This window comes from Oncorhynchus keta, chromosome 5, assembly GCF_023373465.1.
Source record: "Oncorhynchus keta strain PuntledgeMale-10-30-2019 chromosome 5, Oket_V2, whole genome shotgun sequence".
NCBI classification, from domain to species: domain Eukaryota; kingdom Metazoa; phylum Chordata; class Actinopteri; order Salmoniformes; family Salmonidae; genus Oncorhynchus; species Oncorhynchus keta.
The window spans coordinates 24,733,715-24,758,351 of record NC_068425.1 but is presented as its reverse complement, the minus strand read 5'-3'; the positions used below and the strand labels follow the sequence as shown (position 1 = coordinate 24,758,351).

The following is a 24,637-nucleotide window of genomic DNA, read 5'->3' as shown; positions in this document are numbered from 1 at the left end:
CCCCCTCCCCTGGCTCCTTTCCCCCTCCCCTGGCTCCTTTCCCCCTCCCCTGGCTCCTTTCCCCCTCCCCTGGCTCCTTTCCCCCCTTCCCCTGGCTCCATTCCCCCCTTCCCCTGGCTCCTTTCCCCCGGCTCCTTTCCCCCTTCCCCTGGCTCCTTTCCCCCCTCCCCCTGGCTCCTTTCCTCCTTCTCCCTGGCTCCTTTCCTCCTTCTCCCTGGCTCCTTTCCTCCTTCTCCCTGGCTCCTTTCCTCCTTCTCCCTGGCTCCTTTCCTCACTCTCCCTGGCTCCTTTCCTCACTCTCCCTGGCTCCTTTCCTCACTCTCCCTGGCTCCTTTCCTCACTCTCCCTGGCTCCTTTCCTCACTCTCCCTGGCTCCTCTCCTCCCGCTCCCCCCTGCTTGAAGCTATCACAGGGTCTCAGGGCAAGTCTCCTCTTCTCTCGTTCTCTCTTTTTCTCAGTCAACCTGCAAGTCCCCCTGTCTCGTAGCCAGACAATCCCTTTGCTTTGCTTCTTAATTAGTGGCTGATTGAAAGGGAAGTTCAGGACCTAGAGAACTTCCCAGACAGAATCTGTGAGAGCGTGAGAGAGAGGGAAGGGCAATGGGGGGGTCCACCTCCTCTGTATGACAGAGTGGAGACGGGTGAGACGACACACAGACCTCCACGGACGCAGACAGGACTTCATGAATGTTTTAACTTTCTGTTGGATCTGATCTTTCTGTTTCTTAATTTGTTCTATTTGCATCTGATGAAAAACACTGGTGGCATTTTCACTCAGTAAAACAATACAATATTAATCAAAAGATGAGGAACAAGGCAGCACTGATTTGCAATTTAAATTACCTGAGATTTCCTAACAATGAATTATAGTGTGTGTGAACTTGTGGGTGTTCATGGGTGTAACAAATATGCAGCTTAAGTGCGCAAATGCATGCACGCATGCAAACTGCTGTGTGGCAGAGTGTGTGCGTTGCATGGGTGCAATAAATGTGCCCCCGTATGTTCCTTTAAGCTGTGTGTTCTCATGTCTCTGTATAGGCTACTGTCTCCCAACATGTGTGCTGCCAACAGCAATCACAAAGAAACCACTAAGAAAACATGACAATACTGGCACCATCGCTAACAACTTCACAGCTTTTCTAAATACACCCAGATGACACTTAACCAGAATAAAGCTGGGGATTGATTTGTCTTTTCATGACAATCATCAGGAGCAGAGAATCAGAAAAATGACAGTAACAACTCAGAGATAGTGGGGGGTGGGGTGTGTGGTAGTGTGTGTGTGTGTGGTAATCCTTGTACTCCCTCACTTCAAAATCTTGAGATCAAATCAAATAAAATGTTATTTGTCACATACACATGGTTAGCAGATGTTAGTGCGAGTGTAGCGAAATGCTTGTGCTTCTAGTTCCGACAATGCAGTAATAACCAACAAGTAATCTAGCTAACAATTCAAAAACTACTTCCTTATAGACACAAGTGTAAGGGGATAAAGAATATGTACATAAAGATATATGAATGAGTGATGGTACAGAGCGGCATAGGCAAGATACAGTAGATGGTATTGAGTGCAGTATATACATATGAGATGGGTATGTAAACAAAGTGGCATAGTTAAAGTGGCAAATGATACATGTATTACATAAGGATGCAGTAGATTATATAGAGTACAGTATATACATATACATATGAGATGAATAATGTAGGGTATGTAAACATTATATTAGGTAGCATTGTTTAAAGTGGCAAGTGATATATTTACATCATTTCCCATCAATTCCCATTATTAAAGTGGCTGGAGTTGAGTCAGTGTGTTGGCAGCAGCCACTCAACGTTAGTGGTGGCTGTTTAACAGTCTGATGGCCTTGAGATAGAAGCTGTTTTTCAGTCTCTCGGTCCCAGCTTTGATGCACCTGTACTGACCTCGCCTTCTGGATGATTGCGGGGTGAACAGGCAGTGGCTCGGGTGGTTGCTGTCCTTGATGATCTTTATGGCCTTCCTGTAACATCGGGTGGTGTAGGTGTCCTGGAGGGCAGGTAGTTTGCCCCCGGTGATGCGTTGTGCAGACCTCACTACCCTCTGGAGAGCCTTACGGTTGTGGGCGGAGCAGTTGCCGTACCAGGCGGTGATACAGCCCGACAGGATGCTCTCGATTGTGCATCTGTAGAAGTTTGTGAGTGCTTTTGGTGATAAGCCAAATTTCTTCAGCCTCCTGAGGTTGAAGAGGCGCTGCTGCGCCTTCTTCACGACGCTGTCAGTGTGAGTGGACCAATTCAGTTCGTCTGTGATGTGTACGCCGAGGAACTTAAAACTTACTACCCTCTCCACTACTGTTCCATCGATGTGGATAGGGGGGTGTTCCCTCTGCTGTTTCCTGAAGTCCACAATCATCTCCTTAGTTTTGTTGACGTTGAGTGTGAGGTTATTTTCCTGACACCACACTCAGAGGGCCCTCACCTCCTCCCTCGTCGGTGTTGGTAATCAAGCCTACCACTGTTGTGTCATCCGCAACTTGATGATTGAGTTGGAGGCGTGCGTGGCCACGCAGTCGTGGGTGAACAGGGAGTACAGGAGAGGGCTCAGAACGCACCCTTGTGGGGCCCCAGTGTTGAGGATCAGCGGGGTGGAGATGTTGTTGCCTACCCTCACCACCTGGGGGCGGCCCGTCAGGAAGTCCAGTACCCAGTTGCACAGGGCGGGGTCGAGACCCAGAGTCTCGAAGTTGATGACGAGCTTGGAGGGCACTATGGTGTTAAATGCCGAGCTGTGGATCCGCTTCGCGAAAGTCATATTCTTGGTCGTACTGATGGTGAGTTGACACTGCTCTTAAGTTCAGTAGTTCTTCTCAACTGTATGTAATGAAACGTAAGATTACCTGGGGTACCAACGTAAGAAATAACACGTAAAAAAATCTAAAAACTGCATAGTTTCCTAGGAACGCGAAGCGAGGCGGCCATCTCTGTCGGCGCCGGAGGTTAGATGGTTCATTCATCATGATGATTCAGCTGGTGAGTCAGCACCAATGGACAGGAGGACTAACAGGTGAGAATACACATGGCAGGGGAAATAAATATCAACACAGCAGTACGTCAGAGAGCGTTAAGAGGGTTGTGTGCTCCCCTGAAAACAATCACTAGACAAAGTACGAGGTAAGGATGGCAGCGGTGTTGTGCTGTGAGTGTTTCTCGGGTTGTGTATATGCGTGATTGCCTACCGCCCACATCTCATTTCCCTATCCCATCCAAGTCTGCTGCTGTGGGGACCGACAGGATGAGGACCTGGAGCACATTTATATTAATCACATAGACAGGCCTCTCTCACTGTGCGAGTCCAGATCTCCCTCCCTCCCACCACCGCCTTCACCTCCCCCTCCCAACACAGCCTTCACCTCCCCTCCCACCACAGCCTTCACCTCCCCCTCCCACCACCGCCTTCACCTCCCTCCCAACACAGCCTTCACCTCCCCCTCCCAACACAGCCTTCACCTCCCCCTCCCAACACAGCCTTCACCTCCCCTCCCAACACAGCCTTCACCTCCCCCTCCCAACACAGCCTTCACCTCCCCCTCCCAACACAGCCTTCACCTCCCCCTCCCACCACCGCCTTCACCTCCCTCCCAACACAGCCTTCACCTCCCTCCCAACACAGCCTTCACCTCCCCCTCCCAACACAGCCTTCACCTCCCCCTCCCAACACAGCCTTCACCTCCCCCTCCCACCACCGCCTTCACCTCCCTCCCAACACAGCCTTCACCTCCCCCTCCCACCACACCCTTCACCTCCCCCTCCCAACACATCCTTCACCTCCCCCTCCCAACACAGCCTTCACCTCCCTCCCAACACAGCCTTCACCTCCCCCTCCCAACACAGCCTTCACCTCCCCCTCCCAACACAGCCTTCACCTCCCCTCCCACCACCGCCTTCACCTCCCCCTCCCACCACCGCCTTCACCTCCCCCTCCCACCACCGCCTTCACCTCCCCCTCCCACCACCGCCTTCACCTCCCCCTCCCAACACAGCCTTCACCTCCCCCTCCCAACACAGCCTTCACCTCCCCCTCCCAACACAGCCTTCACCTCCCCCTCCCAACACAGCCTTCACCTCCCCCTCCCACCACCGCCTTCACCTCCCCCTCCCACCACCGCCTTCACCTCCCCTCCCACCACCGCCTTCACCTCCCCTCCCACCACCGCCTTCACCTCCCCCTCCCACCACCGCCTTCACCTCCCCCTCCCACCACCGCCTTCACCTCCCCCTCCCAACACAGCCTTCACCTCCCCTCCCAACACAGCCTTCACCTCCCCTCCCACACATCCTTCACCTCCCCTCCCAACACAGCCTTCACCTCCCCTCCCAACACAGCCTTCACCTCCCCTCCCAACACAGCCTTCACCTCCCCCTCCCAACACAGCCTTCACCTCCCCTCCCACCACCGCCTTCACCTCCCCTCCCACCACCGCCTTCACCTCCCCTCCCACCACCGCCTTCACCTCCCCCTCCCACCACCGCCTTCACCTCCCCTCCCACCACCGCCTTCACCTCCCCCTCCCACCACCGCCTTCACCTCCCCCTCCCACCACCGCCTTCACCTCCCCCTCCCACCACCTCCTTCACCTCCCCTCCCACCACAGCCTTCACCTCCCCTCCCAACACAGCCTTCACCTCCCCCTCCCACCACAGCCTTCACCTCCCCCTCCCAACACAGCCTTCACCTCCCCCTCCCAACACAGCCTTCACCTCCCCCTCCCAACACAGCCTTCACCTCCCCCTCCCAACACAGCCTTCACCTCCCCCTCCCAACACAGCCTTCACCTCCCACCACCGCCTTCACCTCCCCCTCCCACCACCTCCTTCACCTCCCCCTCCCACCACCTCCTTCACCTCCCCCTCCCAACACAGCCTTCACCTCCCCCTCCCAACACAGCCTTCACCTCCCTCCCAACACAGCCTTCACCTCCCTCCCAACACTAAGAGGTGAGTGCATTACTCAAACATTGACATATGGAAAACAACGGTCTAAATGGATGTCATGTCCTCTCCATCCCTCGCATTAGAAACAGAAGATGGGGAAGCAGAGGAGGAACACACACACACACACACACACACACACACACACACACACACACACACACACACACACACACACACACACACACACACACACACACACACACAGTGGGGCAAAAAAGTATTTAGTCAGCCACCAATTGTGCGAGTTCTCCCACTTAAAAAGATGAGAGAGGTCTGTAGTTTTCATCATAGGTACACTTCAACTATGACAGACAAAATTAGGAAAGAAAATCCAGAAAATCACATTGTATGATTTTTAATGAATTTATTTGAAAATTATGTTGGAAAATAAGTATTTGGTCACCTACAAACAAGCAAGGTTTCTGGCTCTCACAGACCTGTAACTTCTTCTTTAAGAGGCTCCTCTGTCCGCCACTCGTTACCTGTATTAATGGCACCTGTTAGAACTTGTTATCAGTATAAAAGACACCCGTCCACAACCTCAAACAGTCACACTCCAAAATCTACTATGGCCAAGACCAAAGATCTGTCAAAGGACACCAGAAACAAAATTGTAGACCTGCACCGGGCTGGGAAGACTGAATCTGCAATAGGTAAGCAGCTTGGTTTGAAGAAATCAACTGTGGGAGCAATTACTAGGAAATGGAAGACATACAAGACCACTGAATCTCCCTCGAGCTGGGGCTCCACGCAAGATCTCACCCCGTGGGGTCAAAAGGATCACAAGAACGGTGAGCAAAAATCCCAGAACCACGCGGGGGGACCTAGTGAATGACCTGCAGAGAGCTGGGACCAAAGTAACAAAGCCTACCATCAGTAACGCACTACGCCGCCAGGGACTCAAATCCTGCAGTGCCAGACGTGTCCCCCTGCTTAAGCCAGTACATGTCCAGGCACGTCTGAAGTTTGCTAGAGAGCATTTGGATGATCCAGAAGAAGATTGGGAGAATGTCATGTGGTCAGATGAAACCAAAATATAACTTTTTGGTAAAAACTCAACTCGTCGTGTTTGGAGGACAAAGAATGCTGAGTTGCATCCAAAGAACACCATACCTACTGTGAAGCATGGGGGTGGAAACATCATGCTTTGGGGCTGTTTTTCTGCAAAGGGACCAGGATGACTGATCCGTGTAAAGGAAAGAATGAATGGGGCCATGTATCGTGTATCTCTGCAGATGACTACGTCAACCATTTTGAAAAGAAGGTCGACGACATCCGATCCTTGTTTGCTAAGTCAAACGACACCGCTGGTTCTGCTCACACTGCCGTACCCTGTGCTCTGACCTCTTTCTCCCCGCTCTCTCCAGATGAAATCTCGCGTCTTGTGACGGCCGGCCGCCCAACAACCTGCCCGCTTGACCCTATCCCCTCCTCTCTTCTCCAGACCATTTCCGGAGACCTTCTCCCTTACCTCACCTCGCTCATCAACTCATCCCTGACCGCTGGCTACGTCCCTTCCGTCTTCAAGAGAGCGAGAGTTGCACCCCTTCTGAAAAAACCTACACTCGATCCCTCCGATGTCAACAACTACAGACCAGTATCCCTTCTTTCTTTTCTCTCCAAAACTCTTGAACGTGCCGTCCTTGGCCAGCTCTCCCGCTATCTCTCTCAGAATGACCTTCTTGATCCAAATCAGTCAGGTTTCAAGACTAGTCATTCAACTGAGACTGCTCTTCTCTGTATCACGGAGGCGCTCCGCACCGCTAAAGCTAACTCTCTCTCCTCTGCTCTCATCCTTCTAGACCTATCGGCTGCCTTCGATACTGTGAACCATCAGATCCTCCTCTCCACTCTCTCCGAGTTGGGCATCTCCGGCGCGGCCCACGCTTGGATTGCGTCCTACCTGACAGGTCGCTCCTACCAGGTGGCGTGGCGAGAATCTGTCTCCTCACCACGCGCTCTCACCACTGGTGTCCCCAGGGCTCTGTTCTAGGCCCTCTCCTATTCTCGCTATACACCAAGTCACTTGGCTCTGTCATAACCTCACATGGTCTCTCCTATCATTGCTATGCAGACGACACACAATTAATCTTCTCCTTTCCCCCTTCTGATGACCAGGTGGCGAATCGCATCTCTGCATGTCTGGCAGACATATCAGTGTGGATGACGGATCACCACCTCAAGCTGAACCTCGGCAAGACGGAGCTGCTCTTCCTCCCGGGGAAGGACTGCCCGTTCCATGATCTCTCCATCACGGTTGACAACTCCATTGTGTCCTCCTCCCAGAGCGCTAAGAATCTTGGCGTGATCCTGGACAACACCCTGTCGTTCTCAACTAACATCAAGGCGGTGGCCCGTTCCTGTAGGGTCATGCTCTACAACATCCGCAGAGTACGACCCTGCCTCACACAGGAAGCGGCGCAGGTCCTAATCCAGGCACTTGTCATCTCCCGTCTGGATTACTGCAACTCGCTGTTGGCTGGGCTCCCTGCCTGTGCCATTAAACCCCTACAACTCATCCAGAACGCCGCAGCCCGTCTGGTGTTCAACCTTCCCAAGTTCTCTCACGTCACCCCGCTCCTCCGCTCTCTCCACTGGCTTCCAGTTGAAGCTCGCATCCGCTACAAGACCATGGTGCTTGCCTACGGAGCTGTGAGGGGAACGGCACCTCAGTACCTCCAGGCTCTGATCAGGCCCTACACCCAAACAAGGGCACAGTGTTCATCCACCTCTGGCCTGCTCGCCTCCCTACCACTGAGGAAGTACAGTTCCCGCTCAGCCCAGTCAAAACTGTTCGCTGCTCTGGCCCCCCAATGGTGGAACAAACTCCCTCACAACGCCAGGACAGCGGAGTCAATCACCACCTTCCGGAGACACCTGAAACCCCACCTCTTTAAGGAATACCTAGGATAGGATAAGTAATCCTTCTCACCCCCCCCCCCCTAAAAGATTTAGATGCACTATTGTAAAGTGGCTGTTCCACTGGATGTCATAAGGTGAATGCACCAATTTGTAAGTCGCTCTGGATAAGAGCGTCTGCTAAATGACTTAAATGTAAATGTAAATGAGTGAAAACCTCCTTCCATCAGCAAGGGCATTGAAAATGAAACGTGGATGGGTCTTTCAGCATGACAATGATCCCAAACACACCGCCCGGGCAATGAAGTAGTGGCTTAGTAAGAAGCATTTCAAGGTCCTGGAGTGGCCTTGCCAGTCTCCAGATCTCAACCCCATAGAAAATCTTTGGAGGGAGTTGAAAGTCCGTGTTGCCCAGCAACAGCCCCAAACCATCACTGCTCTAGAGGAGATCTGCATGGAGGAATGGGCCAAAATACCAGCAACAGTGTGTGAAAACCTTGTGAAGACTTACAGAAAACGTTTGACCTCTGTTATATACACGTTGTTGGCAATGACAAAGTATTGAGATAAACTTTTGTTATTGACCAAATACTTATTTTCCAACATCATTTGCAAATAAATTCATTAACAATCCTACAATGTGATTTTCTGGATTTTTTTTTTCATTTTGTCTGTCATAGTTGAAGTGTACCTATGATGAAAATTACAGGCCTCTCTCATCTTTTTAAGTGGGAGAATTCGCACAATTGGTGGCTGACTAAATACTTTTTTGGCCCACTGTATATATATATCATTATTTAACCAGGCAGGCTAGTTGAGAACAAGTTCACATTTACAACTGTGACCTGGCCAAGATAAAGAAAAGCAATGCGACACAGAGTTAGACATGGAATAAACAAACAGTTAATAAATAATACAATAGGAAAATGTTTATACAGTGTGTGCAAATGAGGTAGGATAAGGGAGGTAAGGCAATAAATAGACCATAGTAGCGAAATAATGACAATATAGCAATTCAACACTGGAGTGATAGATATGCAGATGAGTGTGCAAGTAGAGATACTGGGGTGCAAAGGAGCTAAATAAATAACAGTATGGGGATGATGAAGTTGGATGGGCTATTTACAGGTGTAGTGATTTTTGAGCTGCTCTGACAGCTAGTGCTTAAAGTTATTGAGGGAGATATTTGCCTCCAGCTACAGAGATTTTTGTGGTTCGTTCCAGTCATTGGCAGCAGAAAACTGGAAGGAAAGACGACCAAAGCAGGAATTGGCTTTGGGGGTGACCAGTGAAATATACCTGCTGGAGCGCGTGCTACGGGTGGGTGCTGCTATGTTGACCAGTGAGCTGGAATAAGGTGGGGCTTTACCTAGCAAAGACTTGTAGATGACCTGGAGCCAGTGGGTCTGGCGACGAATATGAAGCGAGGGCCAGCCAACGAGAGCATACAGGTCGCAGTAGTGGGTGGTACATGGGGCTTTGGTGACGAAATGGATGGCACTACTACATCCAATTTGCTGAGTAGAGTGTTGGAGGCTATTTTGTAAATGACATCGCCGAAGTCAAGGATCGGTAGGATAGTCAGTTTTACGAGGGTAAGTTTGGCAGCATGAGTGAAGGATGTTTTGTTGTGAAATAGGAAGCCGATTCTAGATTTGATTTTGGATTGGAGATGCTTAATGGGAGTCTGGAATGATAGTTTACAGTCTAACCAGACACCTGGGTATTTATTGTTGTCCACATATTCTAAGTCAGAACCGTCCAGAGTAGTGATGCTGGACGGGTGGGCAGGTGTGGGCAGCGATCAGTTGAAGAGTATTTAGTTATACTTGCATTTAAGAGCAGTTTGAGGCCATGGAAGGAGAGTTGTATGGCATTGAAGCTTGTCTGGAGGTTAGTTAAACACAGTGTCCAGAGGGGCCACAAGTACACAGAATGGTGTCGTCTGCGTTGAGGTGGATCAGAGAATCACCAGCAGCAAGAGCAACATCATTGATGTATACAGAGAAAAGAGTCCCTGTGGTACTCCCAAAGAGACTGCCAGAGGTCCGGACAACAGGTCCTCCGATTTGACACACTGAACTCTGTCTGAGAAGTCGTTGGTGAACCAGGCTTTGCAGTCATTTGAGAAACCAAGGCTGTGGACTCTGCCGATAAGAATGTGGTGATTGACAGAGTCGAAAGCCTTGGCCAGGTCGATGAATACGGTTGCACAGTATTGTCTCTTATCGATGCCGGTTATGATGTCGTTTATGACCTTGAGCGCGGAGAAGGTACCGTGGGATTCTAAATGATCGGTGATCTGTTTGTTAACTTGGCTTTCAAAGACTTTATAAAGGCAGGGTAGGATAGATATGTCTGCAACAGTTTGGGACTAGATTGTCTCCCCCTTTGAAGAGGGGGATATCCGCGGCATCTTTCCAATCTTTGGGGATTTCAGACGATACGACAGCAAGGTTGAACAGGCTAGTAATAGGTGTTGCAAAAATTGTGGCAGATACTTTTAGAAAGAGAGGGTCCAGATTGTCTTGCCCGGCTGATTTGTAGGGTCCAGATTTTGCCTCTCTTTCAGAACATCAGCTATCTGGATTTGGGTGAAGGAGAAATGGGTGAGGCTTGGGCAAGTTGCTGTGGCGGGTGCAGAGCTGTTGACAGGGGTAGGGGTAGCCAGGTGGAAAGCCAGCCGTAGAAAATGCTTATTGAAATTCTCAATTATTGTGGATTTATCAGTGGTGACAGTGTTTCCTAGCCTCAGTGCAGTAGGCAGCTGGGAGGAGGTGTTCTTATTCTCCAAGGACTTTACAGTGCCCCGCAACTTTTTTGAACCATGGGCTATATCTGTTCCTGGTTCTACATTTTTTGAACGGGGCAAGCTTATTTAAGATGGTGAGGAAAGCACTTTTAAAGGATAACCAGGCATCCTCTACTGACGGAATGAGGTTAATATCCTTCCAGGATACCCGGGCCATGTTGATTGGAAAGGCCTGCTCACTGAAGTGTTTTAGGGAGCGCTTGACAGTGATGTCCCAGTTTAGGTCACCTAACAATACGAGCTCTGAACATAGATGGGGGGCAATCAATTCACATATGGTGTCCAGGGCACAGCTGGGGGCAGAAGGTGGTCTATAGCAAGCAGCAACAGTGAGAGACTTGTTTCTGGAAAGGTGGATTTTTAAAAGTAGAAGCTCAAATTGTTTGGGCAAAGACCTGGATATTAAGACAGAACTCTGCAGGCTCTCTCTGCTGTAGATTGCAACTCCACCCCATTTCGCAGTTCTATCTTGTTGGAAAATGGTATAGTTAGGGTTGGAAATTTCAGGGTTTTTGGTGTCTTTCTAAGCCAGGATTCAGACACAGCTAGGACATCGGGGTTGGCAGAGTGTGCTAAAGCATTGAATAAAACAAACTTAGGAAGGAGGCTTCCAATGCATGAAACCAAGGCTTTTATGGTTACAGAAGTCAACAAATGAGAGCGCCTGGGAAATGGGAGTGGAGGAAGGCACTGCAGGGCCTGGATTAACATCTACATCACCAGAGGAGGAGTAGGATAAGGGTACGGCTAAAGGCTATAAGAACTGGTCGTCGAGTACGTTCGGAACAGAGAGTAAAAGGAGCAGGTTTCTGGGCATGGACGAATAGATTGAAGGAATAATGTACAGACAAGGGTATGGTAGGATGTGAATACAGTGGAGGTAAACCTATGCATTGAGTGACGATGAGAGATATTTTCTCTAGAAAGAGAATTTAAACCAGGTGAGGTCACCGCATGTGTGGGAGGTGGAACTAAATTATTAGCGAAAGCGTGTTGAGCAGGGCTAGAGGGTCTACAGTGAAATAAGGCAATACTCACTAACCAAAACAGCAATGGACAAGGCATATTGACATTAGGCATGCAAAGCCGAGTGATCATAGAGATCCAGTGAGTAGCTAGGTGGGCTGGAGACATGGCGATTCAGACAGCTGTGGGCCGGGGCTAGCAAGCTAACAGAAGGGGGATGTTGTGAAGGAAGAAATCTGTTGTAGCCCCCTCGTGCTGTTACGTCGGCAGTCCAGTCGTGATGGCTCAGCAGGGCTCCGCGTGGTAAAAGGGTCCAGGCCAATTGACAAAATAGGCATAGTGGCCCAAGAACTTGGTCGATGGACCTATTCAGGTAATAGTCCAATATACTCTAGACAGCTTGCGTGCTGCGGCTAGCAGATGGGCATTCGGGGGACGTCACGACGGAGAAGCCAGTTGAAAAAACCCCTCGGGCAGATTACGTCCGCAGTCCAGTCGTGATGGATCGACGGGGCTCCGTGTCAGCAGTAAAAGGGCTCCAGGCCAATTGGCAAAATAGGTATTGTAGCCGAAGGAGTAGCTGATGGACCTCTTCAGCTAGCCGGGTGATGGGCCTAGGAAAGGCTAGCTCCTGGCTAATTTGTTCTTGCTTCGGGACAGAGACGTTAGCCAGGAGTGACCACTCGGATAGCAGCTAGCTAGCTGCGATGATCCAGGTGAAAAGGTTCAGGGCTTGCGGTAGGAAACCAGAGATATGGAGAAAAATAAGTATGATTTTCTCAGGTTTGAGTAGCGCTGTGCAGACTGGCAAGAGTTGTCCGGGCTAAAGGTTAGCCAATGACTACGACCTAGTTAGCTGGCTAGCTTCCGTTGGGGGTTCCGGTTCAAAAGAAAGAAAATAGCAGATCCATACCACATTGGGCGAGGCAGATTGCAGGAGAGTGTGTTGAAGTTGAGGTTAACAAAAATATTTTGTAAATATAAATGCGAAGAAAAAAGATAAAAGAAAAATGACAAGACGAGAACAACGAAGTCTGACTGCTACGCCATCTTGGAACTGGGGAGAGCCTGGGGCAATATGAATGTTTCTCAGTCATCCCAGGTCAGTTCAGGTTCCCTAACTGACAGTCGAGGCATCCAATCTACCTCGTGGTTCTCCTTCTCACTAGAACGTTCCAGTGGGGGTTTAGTGTACTCATATGTGGCAGACCAGTCATGATTCCAATCTATCAGCATTCAGAACAACCCTCTATTCTCGAGTTAATATACAGCTGGAAAGTAGCTTGGGGGGAGCTTGCAGATTCAACAGTCCACTTCTTATTAAACACACATTATTACATCCTCTAGTTTGAGAAACATAAATAAAAAGGAACCACATGAACAAAGCCTAGGGTATATATTGAACATTTGTAGATAGACATAATCCTACAGTAGTGCAAGTGTTGTCAATTTGTGTAGTGACTACCAGGAGTGGGCAACATAGAGCCCACAGGCCATATATGGCCTCCAAGCCCATTCAATCAGTGCCCGGGGTGGTTTGAGTTTTTAAAAAAAAAAAAAAAAAATGGGTGTCATGGTTAAAAAACAATCCAGACCACTCTTGAAATTCTAAAACTAGACAACGTATGGAGAAGTGATAATGGACCTCTACATTTTCAAATAACTGTCCTTTCTCTGGTCCAAACTGCTTAAGACAAACAAATTAGTCCAGAAAAAAAACTCAGAATTTTCAAATTGGCCCCCAAGCCGAAGTTATTGCCCACCCCTGGACGAGTGAGTGTCTAAATACATCCATATAGAATAGTTCAAATATAGCCTGAACAACATGTCAACATATGGCAGGGACTTAAAGACGTTGGGCCTGCTGTGAAATAGGAGGTCCTGCTGGATGACAAGAGACGATGGAACCCCTTCTGGAATTCATTACAGCTGGCTACTGCTCTACTCAGAAGAAAAAAAAAAGAAAAAAAAAATCATTCTGGAAAAAAAAGCAGACGCATAACGGCTCTCCATTTAAATTCCCTTTCACTTGCAACATGAAAGAGAAACATCAAATACACGGCACCACCCAGCAGCCTCTCCCTCCGGGCCCGCTTCCTGCTGAGAAGAGAAGACACACGCTAGCTTGCACCGAGCAGCCAGACACCGCCACCACCTGGCCAGGTGGAGGATGTGCAGCCAGAGGAAGTTTATCCACATATCAAAATACGTAGATTCTCGTTACCTTATTTTAACATCACCCCCCTCCTCCCCCACACCTTCCTTTCCTCCAGCTCTGGCAAGACATCTGACAGAGGGTTAATGAAGTCTGCTAATTAGAAGGTCAGGTTGAATTAAAAGCGGCTAGGGTGGTAGAGCGATGAAAGGGAGCGTATTAAAACAGTGTGTCCAGACCAGACTAGATTGATCAGCTGAAGGCTCTGACCCTCATTTGAAAAACACACATGGTACTGACTGAAGGTTCCCCACCAATTAGACAGACAGACCAGTCATAACTGAAACACTCTGCTATTAGAGTAAGTATAATTATCCCTGCAGGCTAGCCGGCTGCTGTGTGGAGAGCAGTTGACGTGTGATCTTAGCTCTGATATGATCTAGGAGTCTCACTGAGTCTGGGATAAAAACTGCTCCAAGATCAGTGAGGGTCAAAGGAACAGGTGACATACAGGGAGGAGTAAAGGGATAACTTGATTTCCAGATACAGGAATCAAACGGTAAGAGTTACAGGCTAAGATACAGGATTCAAAAGGTAATAGTAACAGGCTAAGATACAGGAATCAAAAGGTAATAGTAACAGGCTAAGATACAGGAATCAAAAGGTAATAGTAACAGGCTAAGATACAGGAATCAAAAGGTAATAGTAACAGGCTAAGATACAGGATTCAAAGGGTAATAGTAACAGGCTAAGATACAGGAATCAAAAGGTAAGAGTTACAGGCTAAGATACAGGAATCAAAAGGTAAGAGTTACAGGCTAAGATACAGGAATCAAAAGGTAAGAGTTACAGGCTAAGATACAGGAATCAAAAGGTAAGAGTTACAGGCTAAGATACAGGAATCAAAAGGTAATAGTAACAGGCTAAGATACAGGAATCAAAAGGTAATAGTAACAGGCTAAGATACAGGAATCAAAAGGTAATAGTAACAGGCTAAGATACAGGAATCAAAAGAGTAACAGGCTAAGATACAGGAATCAAAAGAGTAACAGGCTAAGATACAGGAATCAAAAGAGTAACAGGCTAAGATACAGGATTCAAAAGGTAATAGTTACAGGCTAAGATACAGGAATCAAAAGGTAATAGTAACAGGCTAAGATACAGGAATCAAAAGGTAATAGTAACAGGCTAAGATACAGGAATCAAAAGGTAATAGTAACAGGCTAAGATACAGGAATCAAAAGGTAATAGTAACAGGCTAAGATACAGGAATCAAAAGGTAATAGTAACAGGCTAAGATACAGGAATCAAAAGAGTAACAGGCTAAGATACAGGAATCAAAAGAGTAACAGGCTAAGATACAGGAATCAAAAGAGTAACAGGCTAAGATACAGGAATCAAAAGGTAATAGTAACAGGCTAAGATACAGGAATCAAAAGAGTAACAGGCTAAGATACAGGATTCAAAAGGTAATAGTTACAGGCTAAGATACAGGAATCAAAAGGTAATAGTAACAGGCTAAGATACAGGAATCAAAAGGTAATAGTAACAGGCTAAGATACAGGAATCAAAAGGTAATAGTAACAGGCTAAGATACAGGAATCAAAAGGTAAGAGTTACAGGCTAAGATACAGGAATCAAAAGAGTAACAGGCTAAGATACAGGAATCAAAAGGTAAGAGTAACAGGCTAAGATACAGGAATCAAAAGGTAAGAGTAACAGGCTAAGATACAGGAATCAAAAGGTAAGAGTAACAGGCTAAGATACAGGAATCAAAAGGTAAGAGTAACAGGCTAAGATACAGAGATTGGAGAGTAGATAATGTAGTATGATGGCTACAGTAAATAAAGACAGGAAGAGATACTGGCCTAAAGGGCAAGAGAAGACAACATATATGGAGTGCAGTTACGGGTAGGATTGACAGTCAGAAGAGTAACATACAGCACCTGTATGACAGACATGTACACGTGGTGGTTGTGGTGCATGTAAGGTGAGCTGTGTCTGTCCAGCCAGCTCAGCACAGAGCAGCCCTGATCCCCCAGACACACAAAGACCAGAGGCAAGGATTGTGTCAGAGCAGAGCCGGGGCTGCAGCTGCAGGCAGGAGCGATGGATTAAGAGCCACTCAGACAAAAGCCCTATGAGAACCATGGAGACAGCCCTACTGATACTATATCATTATCTGGCTCCATATCACAGACTCCCTACCCAGAGATCTCCACCTTTCTCTCCCCTCAGTATACCTCCAACTCAACCCCCTTTCTCTGGCTTTCTATAGCCCCCAGAAGGTTGACATGGCATTAAACCTAGATCTCACTCTCTCCCCTTCTATGGCTCTATCACATCTTATATCCCAACCCTCTCCCCTCCCTGCTTCCTTTCAAAGCTGGCCAGCTGCCATGTGACCTAGTCCCCTCTCATTACATCACAGGTCTGAAGCCTTGCTCACAGTTCCGGTAGGATCAACTAGAGCTACACTCACAACAGAACACCTAACTGTGTGCAATTGTAAGTGCAGACAAATAAACACAGTTGTAAGCTCACATACAGTCACATAGGCACAGTCGAACACCACATGTCAGTATAACTTCTTCCAAAATGACAGGCTTTCCTGACAAAGACAAATAGTGTTGAGCTTTAGGAGCCCTTAACACGCCAACCTTCTCCTGATTAAAGATGACAGCGGCCATAGAAGGACTCTGAACAGACATAACAGTAGCTATATATCCATCTCCTGCACATCAAGTTGCCAGAAGGGATTGTGTATAAACCAACACACTTCAGAGCTAATAGTAATGCTGCTTTAACCTTTGCCTTGCCGCAGTTTTCCCACTCATCCTATTTATTTATCTACCCGAAATAAATACTTGGAGTTAGAGTTCTTTGAACCTATAAGCAAAGCTGGTAGGAAGAAGGATGGAGAGAGAGAGAGACTGGTGTGATACCTTACTCGTTGTAATTATGCGATTTATAATTAAAATGCAAATTAAGTGAGAGGGAGTTTCTCTTCGCCTCGTTTAAATGTTTTCATTTTTTCTCCATTGTTCCATTAGTCTCCAACAGAGGAGCATGAAAGGCTGCTGATTGCCATAACACGGCAGTAACCACATTTTAGATGGATGGTGCTACTTGCTATTGGTGGTTATGGAAACAACTCTGGTGACCCATTTCCTTTCCCTCACAGTGACCTTCTTGGTATCTGGTACTCCATTGTTAGAGACTGGCCAAGAGAGAAACATGGTGCAAAATGTGAACAAAGAGAAACTGCCAAACACAAAAAATATCCAGATAAACAGAAAACCTCACATGTATTCCCTCACGCAGCAAACACACAAAAAAAATGTCAGATTACATAAATGGGATGAGCCCAATTAAAAAGTAAGACCATAAGGCTCATACCATCAGGAAAAAAAATCACCACAGGCGATTGACTGTATTCTCTCATTGACCTGTGCACTTCCCTCAACAAAGTCTCTACAACCCCCACTCCTATCGTCTGGAGGCCCGTGTTCATATCTGTGAAAGCAATCATTACACCTAGCAGAGGACATGAGCTGTAAACATAGTTCCATCTATCTGTAAATGTGAAGAGACGCTTGACTTCCATAATAAGCTCCAAGGAATCAGTAAGGTAAGACAGTGGGGATCCCAACACGCCCCCTTCGACCCTTACTTTTTTTCGTTATCTGAAGCAAAAAACAAATCTCAATGTGGACCCAAATCTCCTTTAAACTTAAAACTGCAACACAGAGAGATACTCTAAAATGCTCTATAATTTGGGTGTTATAATTCAAATGAGAGCATGAGAGAAAAAGCTAACAAAAAGAGAATTAGATCATGTTTTTGAAGTAGACGTCCTTCAGTTTGACTTTACCAGGTAACACGCTTTCGCCTCCATTTCCCACATCAAGTGGATTTCAAAACACATTTGAGGACCAGAAAGCTTGGTAATTAGCAGTCCTTGCTCATAAAGGGACCAACAACTAAGCCTGTCTTAAGCTCCATTTCTCCATACCCTCCAGTTGTCTCTTCAGATTCCTCTCCTCTCACAAATTATGTTGCCTGGAAACAATCAATGTGCCTAAATGTTTTTATTTTTAACATATTCCTGGCAGCTTTGGTCAGCATTCGGCCTATTTTCTGTTCTCGAAATACAACATTGTTGTGACAGTTCTTGCTGCCCCTGACAACTTGACTGGTCTACACTGACAGACATGAGAGCTAAGACAGACTTATTAGATTTAGATCTATATTAGATTTATGGTCTCGTATAGAAGGCTATATTACCTAAAATGTCTACTATAAATGCTGTTTACTGACAGAGGCCTAACACAAGGTCTAAAATGTAGTCTCGCTCCACAATCGTCAGTTCTGTCATGACTACACATGAGGATCACAATGGGTCAGATCAGCTTGGCAATGGCTGAGGGGGGAGACTTGACACATCACACCCGGTCGTAAATCAAGCAGGAGAGAACTCTGTGTCTCTAGTATTGGGATCGGAATGTCTGTGTTCAAAAGTCTTGCCAGCCAAAAACGTCAAAAAAGTGAACAGTGGAACAAATGTGAGAAATGGTCAAAGTGTAGATGTGGAAAACCAATGTTTATTTTGTCATTAAAAAAATGTATAATGAAAATATTGCAACTTTGTCAACTATGTCAAGTTTACTGACATAGTGATGTGAACATATGAATAATGATTCAACCATTTTTGTTAAGATAGGAATGTGATGAGCCACACCCCGAGGGAGCTCATAGATCGTATCAGGATAATGGAACGCCCCTTTTTACCAGAGTATATAAAGGACGAGTTAAGAATTAACATATCAGACCAAAAAAGCATGGAGCGTTAGCTCCATGTGGGAAATGGTTGAAATATTGAACCAACACGAGGTGAAGAAATTAACTCACCTTGCGTGGTCCACATGTTGAAATGGTTAGAAACAACACGAGGTGAGGAAAATTAATTTACCACACCAGGACACCGCCAATCTAAAGCTGCGCATGTAAAGTGAGTTAGGAACTTTGACTATCTACCCGAGGAAGAAACTAGAAAAACCTCACAGATAAATCACTAGTACAGCTAAGTAGCTGCTCTTAAGAAACAGCCCATTGGAGACCGGACAACTAAGAAGGACATTGTGACCTCTGGTGGACAATCAGAGCATGTACAAGTTGCCAACAGGAAAGGCTAACAAAAACCCTTTTCAAGAAGGTTTGGTTTCACCAGAGGATGACAAACGACGGCATTCAGACATGGGCGGTGCTTTGTGTGCAGAGTGAAAGGTTACTGTGAGCGTAGTTTCCAAATGTACGATAAGTGTCTTTCCCTCTCCCCTCTAATGTTATGTTGTCACAAGCCGTCATATTGTCAGCCAACTAGGAACCTGTAGACTTGTTTACATGCTGCTGCCCGGTTTGTTGCTAAACTTTTTAACTCGGACAAAACAGAGATGCTAGTTCTCGGTCTCAAGAAACAAAGAAATATTCTGTTGAATCTGACAATTAATCTTGATGGGTGTACAGTAGTCTCAAATAAAACTGAAGGACCTCGGCATCACTCAGGGCCCTGATCCCTCTTTTGACAAACATATCAAGACTGTTTCAAGGACAGCATTTTTTCCATGTACGTAACATTGCAAAAATCAGAAACTTTGTCCAAAAATGCAGAAAAATGTATTCATTTTGTATCCATCCATCCATGCTTTTGTCACTTTTAGGTTAGACTACTGCAATGCTCTAAATAAAACTTCAGTTAGTGCTAAACACAGCTGCTAGAATATTTACTAGAACCAAAACATGTGATCATATTACAAGACACCCCCAATAAAGGAGTGGTTCTGCAGTTGGTGACCACAGACCACTTCTCAGTTCCTATGCTTCCTGGCTGATGTTATGGTCACTTTTGTATGCTGGCGGTGCTTTCACTCTAGTGGTCAGCATGAGACTGAGTCTACAACCCACAAGTGGCTCAGGTAATGCAGCTCATCCAGGATGGCACATCAATGCGAGCTGTGGCAAGAAGGTTTGCCGTGTCTGTCAGCGTAGTGTCCAGAGCATGGAGGCGCTACCAGGAGACAGGCCAGTACATCAGGAGCCGTGGAAGAGGCCGTAGGAGGGCAACAACCCAGCAGTAGGACCGCTACCTCCGCCTTTGTGCAAGGAGGAGCAGGAGGAGCACTGCCAGAGCCCTGCAAAATGACCTCCAGCAGGCCACATGTGCATGTGCTCATACGGTCAGAAACAGACTCCATGCGGGTGGTATGAGGGCCCGACGTCCACAGGTGGGGGTTGTGCTTACAGCCCAACACCGTGCAGGACGTTAGGCATTTGCCAGAGAACACCAAGATTGGCAAATTCGCCACTGGCGCACTATGCTCTTCACAGATGAAAGCAGGTTCACACGGAGCATGTGACAGACGCGAGTCTGGAGACGCCGTGGAGAACGTTCTGCTGCCTGCAATATTTACATTTAAGTAATTTATCCTCCAGCATGACCGGTTTGGAGGTGGGTCAGTCATGGTGTGGGGCGGCATTTCTTTGGGGGGCTGCACAGCCCTCCATGTGCTCGCCAGAGGTAGCCTGACTCCCATTAGTTACCGAGATGAGATCCTCAGACCCCTTGTGAGATCATATGCTGGTGCGGTTGGCCCTGGGTTCTTCCTAATGCAAGACAATGCTAGACCTCATGTGGCTGGAGTGTGTCAGCAGTTCCTGCAAGAGGAAGGCATTGATGCTATGGACTGGCCCGCCCGTTCCCCAGACCTGAATCCAATTGAGCACATCTGGGACATCATGTCTCGCTCCATCCACCAACGCCACGTTACACCACAGACTGTCCAGGAGTTTGCGGATGCTTTATCCAGGTCTGGGAGGAGATCCCTCAGGAGACCATCCGCCACCTGATCAGGAGCATGCCCAGGTGTTGTAGGGAGGTCATACAGGTACGAGGCGACACACATTACGGAGCCTCATTTTGACTTGTTTTAAGGACATTACATCAAAGTTGGATCAGCCTGTAGTGTGGTTTTCCACTTCAATTTTGAGTGTGACTCCAAATCCAGACCTCCATGGGTTGATCAATTTGATTTCCATTGATAATTTGTGTGTGATTTTGTTGTCAGCACATTCAACTATGTAAAGACAAAAGTATTTAATAAAAATATTTCATTCATTCAGATCTAGGATGTGTTATTTTAGTGTTCCTTTTATTTTTTGAGCAGTGTATATCAACCGGGACAGTTGGCTTTTCACTAGGACCGGGAGGAACAATGGCCGCCTCTCTCTTTTGCGCAAAAATCACTCTGAGAGCCCCCACCTGACCACTTCACGTTCACGCTCATTCTTCAAAATAAAGGCCTGAAACTATACCTAAAGGCTGTAGACACCTTAGGGAAGCCATAGAAAAAGGAATCTGGTTGATGTCCCTTTCAATGGTCAATCGGGATGCATAGGAACACTGAGGTTTCAAAATAAGAGTCACTTCCTGATTGGATTCTTCTCAGGCTCTCGCCTGCAATATCAGATCTGTTACACTGACAGACAATATCTTTACAGTTTTGGAAACTTGAGTTCTGTCCTGATCTGTCAATTATATGCATATTCTAGCATCTGGTCCTGAGAAATAGGCCGTTTATTTTGGGAAAGTTATTTTTCCAAACATAAAAATAGTGCCCCCTAGCTTCAAGAGGTTAAACCAATTTGTGTAGTACTGAATAATCAGCAGGGCCGGGGTTCTTGCAGATCCAAGGTTACAACTGTTCAGAATAAAACTGATAGAAGGTTAAGGATTAACAAGTGACTGTTACCAATAACATATCTTCTTGACATTAATTTGGGAGATTGTAACTCATTCAATAACTTCTTCCGTGGTGCCCCAAATGCTAATTAGCTAATTGTTACACAATTATTTTAAATCGAGTAACAATTAAACATAGTTAGTGGATTAAATAACAGCCATCAGATCAATGAAAGTCAAGTCACAACAGTCCCTTGTTATAAAACCCAAGTTGGACACCACATTTCCCCAAAAAATAAATAGTGGGGCAAAAAAGTATTTAGTCGGCCACCAATTGTGCAAGTTATCCCACTTAAAAAGATGAGGCCTGTAATTTTCATCATAGGTACACTTCAACTATGACAGACAAAATGAGGAAAGAAAATCCAGAAAATCACATTGTATGATTTTTAATGAATTTATTTGCAAATTATGTTGGAAGATAAGTATTTGGTCACCAACAAACAAGCAAGATTTCTGGCTCTCACAGACCTGTAACTTCTTTAAGAGGCTCCTCTGTCCGCCACTCGTTACCTGTATTAATGGAACCCGTTTGAACTTGTTATCAGTATAAAAGACACCTGTCCACAACCTCAAACAGTCACTCCAAACTCCACTATGGCCAAGACCAAAGATCTGTCAAAGGACACAAGAAACAAAATTATAGACCTGCACCAGGCTGGGAAGACTGAATCTGCAATAGGTAAGCAGCTTGGTTTGAAGAAATCAACTGTGGGAGCAATTATTAGGAAATGGAAGACATACAAGACCACTGAATCTCACTCGAACTGGGGCTCCACGCAAGATCTCACCCCTTGGGGTCAAAATGATCACAAGAACGGTGAGCAAAAATCCAAGAACCACACCCCCCGTGACCTGCAGAGAGCTGGGACCAAAGTAACAAAGCCTACAATCAGTAACACACTACGCCGCCAGGGACTCAAATCCTGCAGTGCCAGACGTGTCCCCCTGCTTAAGCCAGTACACGTCCAGGCCCGTCTGAAGTTTGCTAGAGAGCATTTGGATGATCCAGAAGAAGATTGGGAGAATGTCATGTGGTGAGATGAAACCAAAATATAACTTTTTGGTAAAAACTCAACTCGTCGTGTTTGGAGGACAAAGAATGCTGAGTTGCATCCAAAGAACACCATACCTACTGTGAAGCATGGGGGTGGAAACATCATGCTTTGGGGCCGTTTTTCTGCAAAGGGACCAGGATGACTGATCCGTGTAAAGGAAAGAATGAATGGGGCCATGTATCGTGAGATTGAGTGAAAACCTCCTTCCATCAGCAAGGGCATTGAAGATGAAACGTGGATGGGTCTTTCAGCATGACAATGATCCCAAACACACCGCCCGGGCAACGAAGGAGTGGCTTCGTAAGAAGCATTTCAAGGTCCTGGAGTGGCCTTGCCAGTCTCCAGATCTCAACCCCGTAGAAAATCTTTGGAGGGAGTTGAAAGTCCGTGTTGCCCAGCAACAGCCCCAAACCATCACTGCTCTAGAGGAGATCTGCATGGAGGAATGGGCCAAAATACCAGCAACAGTGTGTGAAAACCTTGTGAAGACTTACAGAAAACGTTTGACCTCTGTTATATACACGTTGTTGGCAATGACAAAGTATTGAGATAAACTTTTGTTATTGACCAAATAATTATTTTCCACCATAATTTGCAAATAAATTAATTAAAAATCCTACAATGTGGTTGTCAGGATTTTAAAAAAAAACATTTTGTCTGTCATAGTTGAAGTGTACCTATGATGAAAATTACAGGCCTCTCTCATCTTCTTAAGTGGGAGAACTTGCACAATTGGTGGATGACTAAATACTTTTTTGCCCACTGTACTAATCTCAGCAGCCTCTCAGTCCAGTTAATACAAAATACATTTGCTTTTCATCGTCATGATATGCATGATATTCATGATGAGGCCAAAACCACCCCAAACTCCAGCTGCCATGTATCCTTCAATCCTCCATGCATTGTTTTCCATTTTAATGGAGTTTAAATCAATTTCAGTACGCTCTACCACAGGAACGTCGCACCAATGTGGTTTTCGGAGAAAACTACTCCAGACATACTATTGATCATGAAATATTACTTTCTAAATTTCATTATTACAGTTTTTAGAATTATACATATAATTGGCGATATAGTTATGTTTATGCAAATGGCTGTGCATCTACCAGAAATGTTGTACAAAGAATAGAGCAAGAAACTCAATTAGTGGGAAAGTCACATCCACTAGATTCCTCAGAGTTTCAATTGATGAGAAAGATCTTATTGCATTTGTTTGCAGGAAAGTGATGAAATTTGTTGGGATCATCAGAAAGATTAATGGTTTGATTCATCAGGCCTGCTTCATGACTATATACTATAGGTTATTTTAATCATATGCCTCCTACCTACACAAATGACTTACCAGACAAAAGACATTTGCAAGACTAGCCACCTCTTCTAATTACCTGGCTCCATCTGCACCTTTGTTTAAGAAACGCAATATCTTGACTATTAATGTACGCCAATCTACAAATACTTCAGACAGTTAACTGAAACCCTTCAATGGATTCATCCAGGTCAAATCTGAAATCCATCTATATATACAGTGCATTCGGAAAGCACTCAGACCCATGGACTTTTTCCACATTTTGTTTTGTTACGTCAATCTAAAATTGATTAAATCATTTTTTTTACCCTCAATCTACACACAATACCCCATAATGACAAAGCAAAAACAAGTTTTTAGAAATGTTAGGTGCCTTTTGTAAAACTCCAAGCAGGCTGTCATGTGCCTTTTACTGACGACTAGCTTCCTTCCATATGGCCAGTCTACCATAAAGGCCTGACTGGTTGAGTGCTGCAGAGATGGTTGTCCTTCTGGAAGGATCTCCCATCTCCACAGAGGAACTCGGGTTCTTGGTCACCTCCCTAAGACCAGTCTCCCCTGATTGCTCAGTTTGGCCGGGCGGCCAGTTCGAGATAGTCTTGGTGGAACCAAACTTCTTCCATTTTAGAATGACGGAGGCCACCGTGTTCCTGGGGATCTTCAATGCTGCAGACATTTTTTTGGTATCCTTCCCCAGAGCTGTTCGACACAAT

At 46.4% G+C, this 24,637-nt stretch overlaps 1 protein-coding gene across 3 annotated transcripts in view; it reads right to left on the bottom strand.

The window, feature by feature from the left end:
- Positions 1–24,637, bottom strand: part of LOC118377204 (speckle-type POZ protein) — a 122,879-nt gene that overhangs the window by 60,046 nt on the left and 38,196 nt on the right. The gene's annotated exons all lie outside the window — the stretch shown is intronic.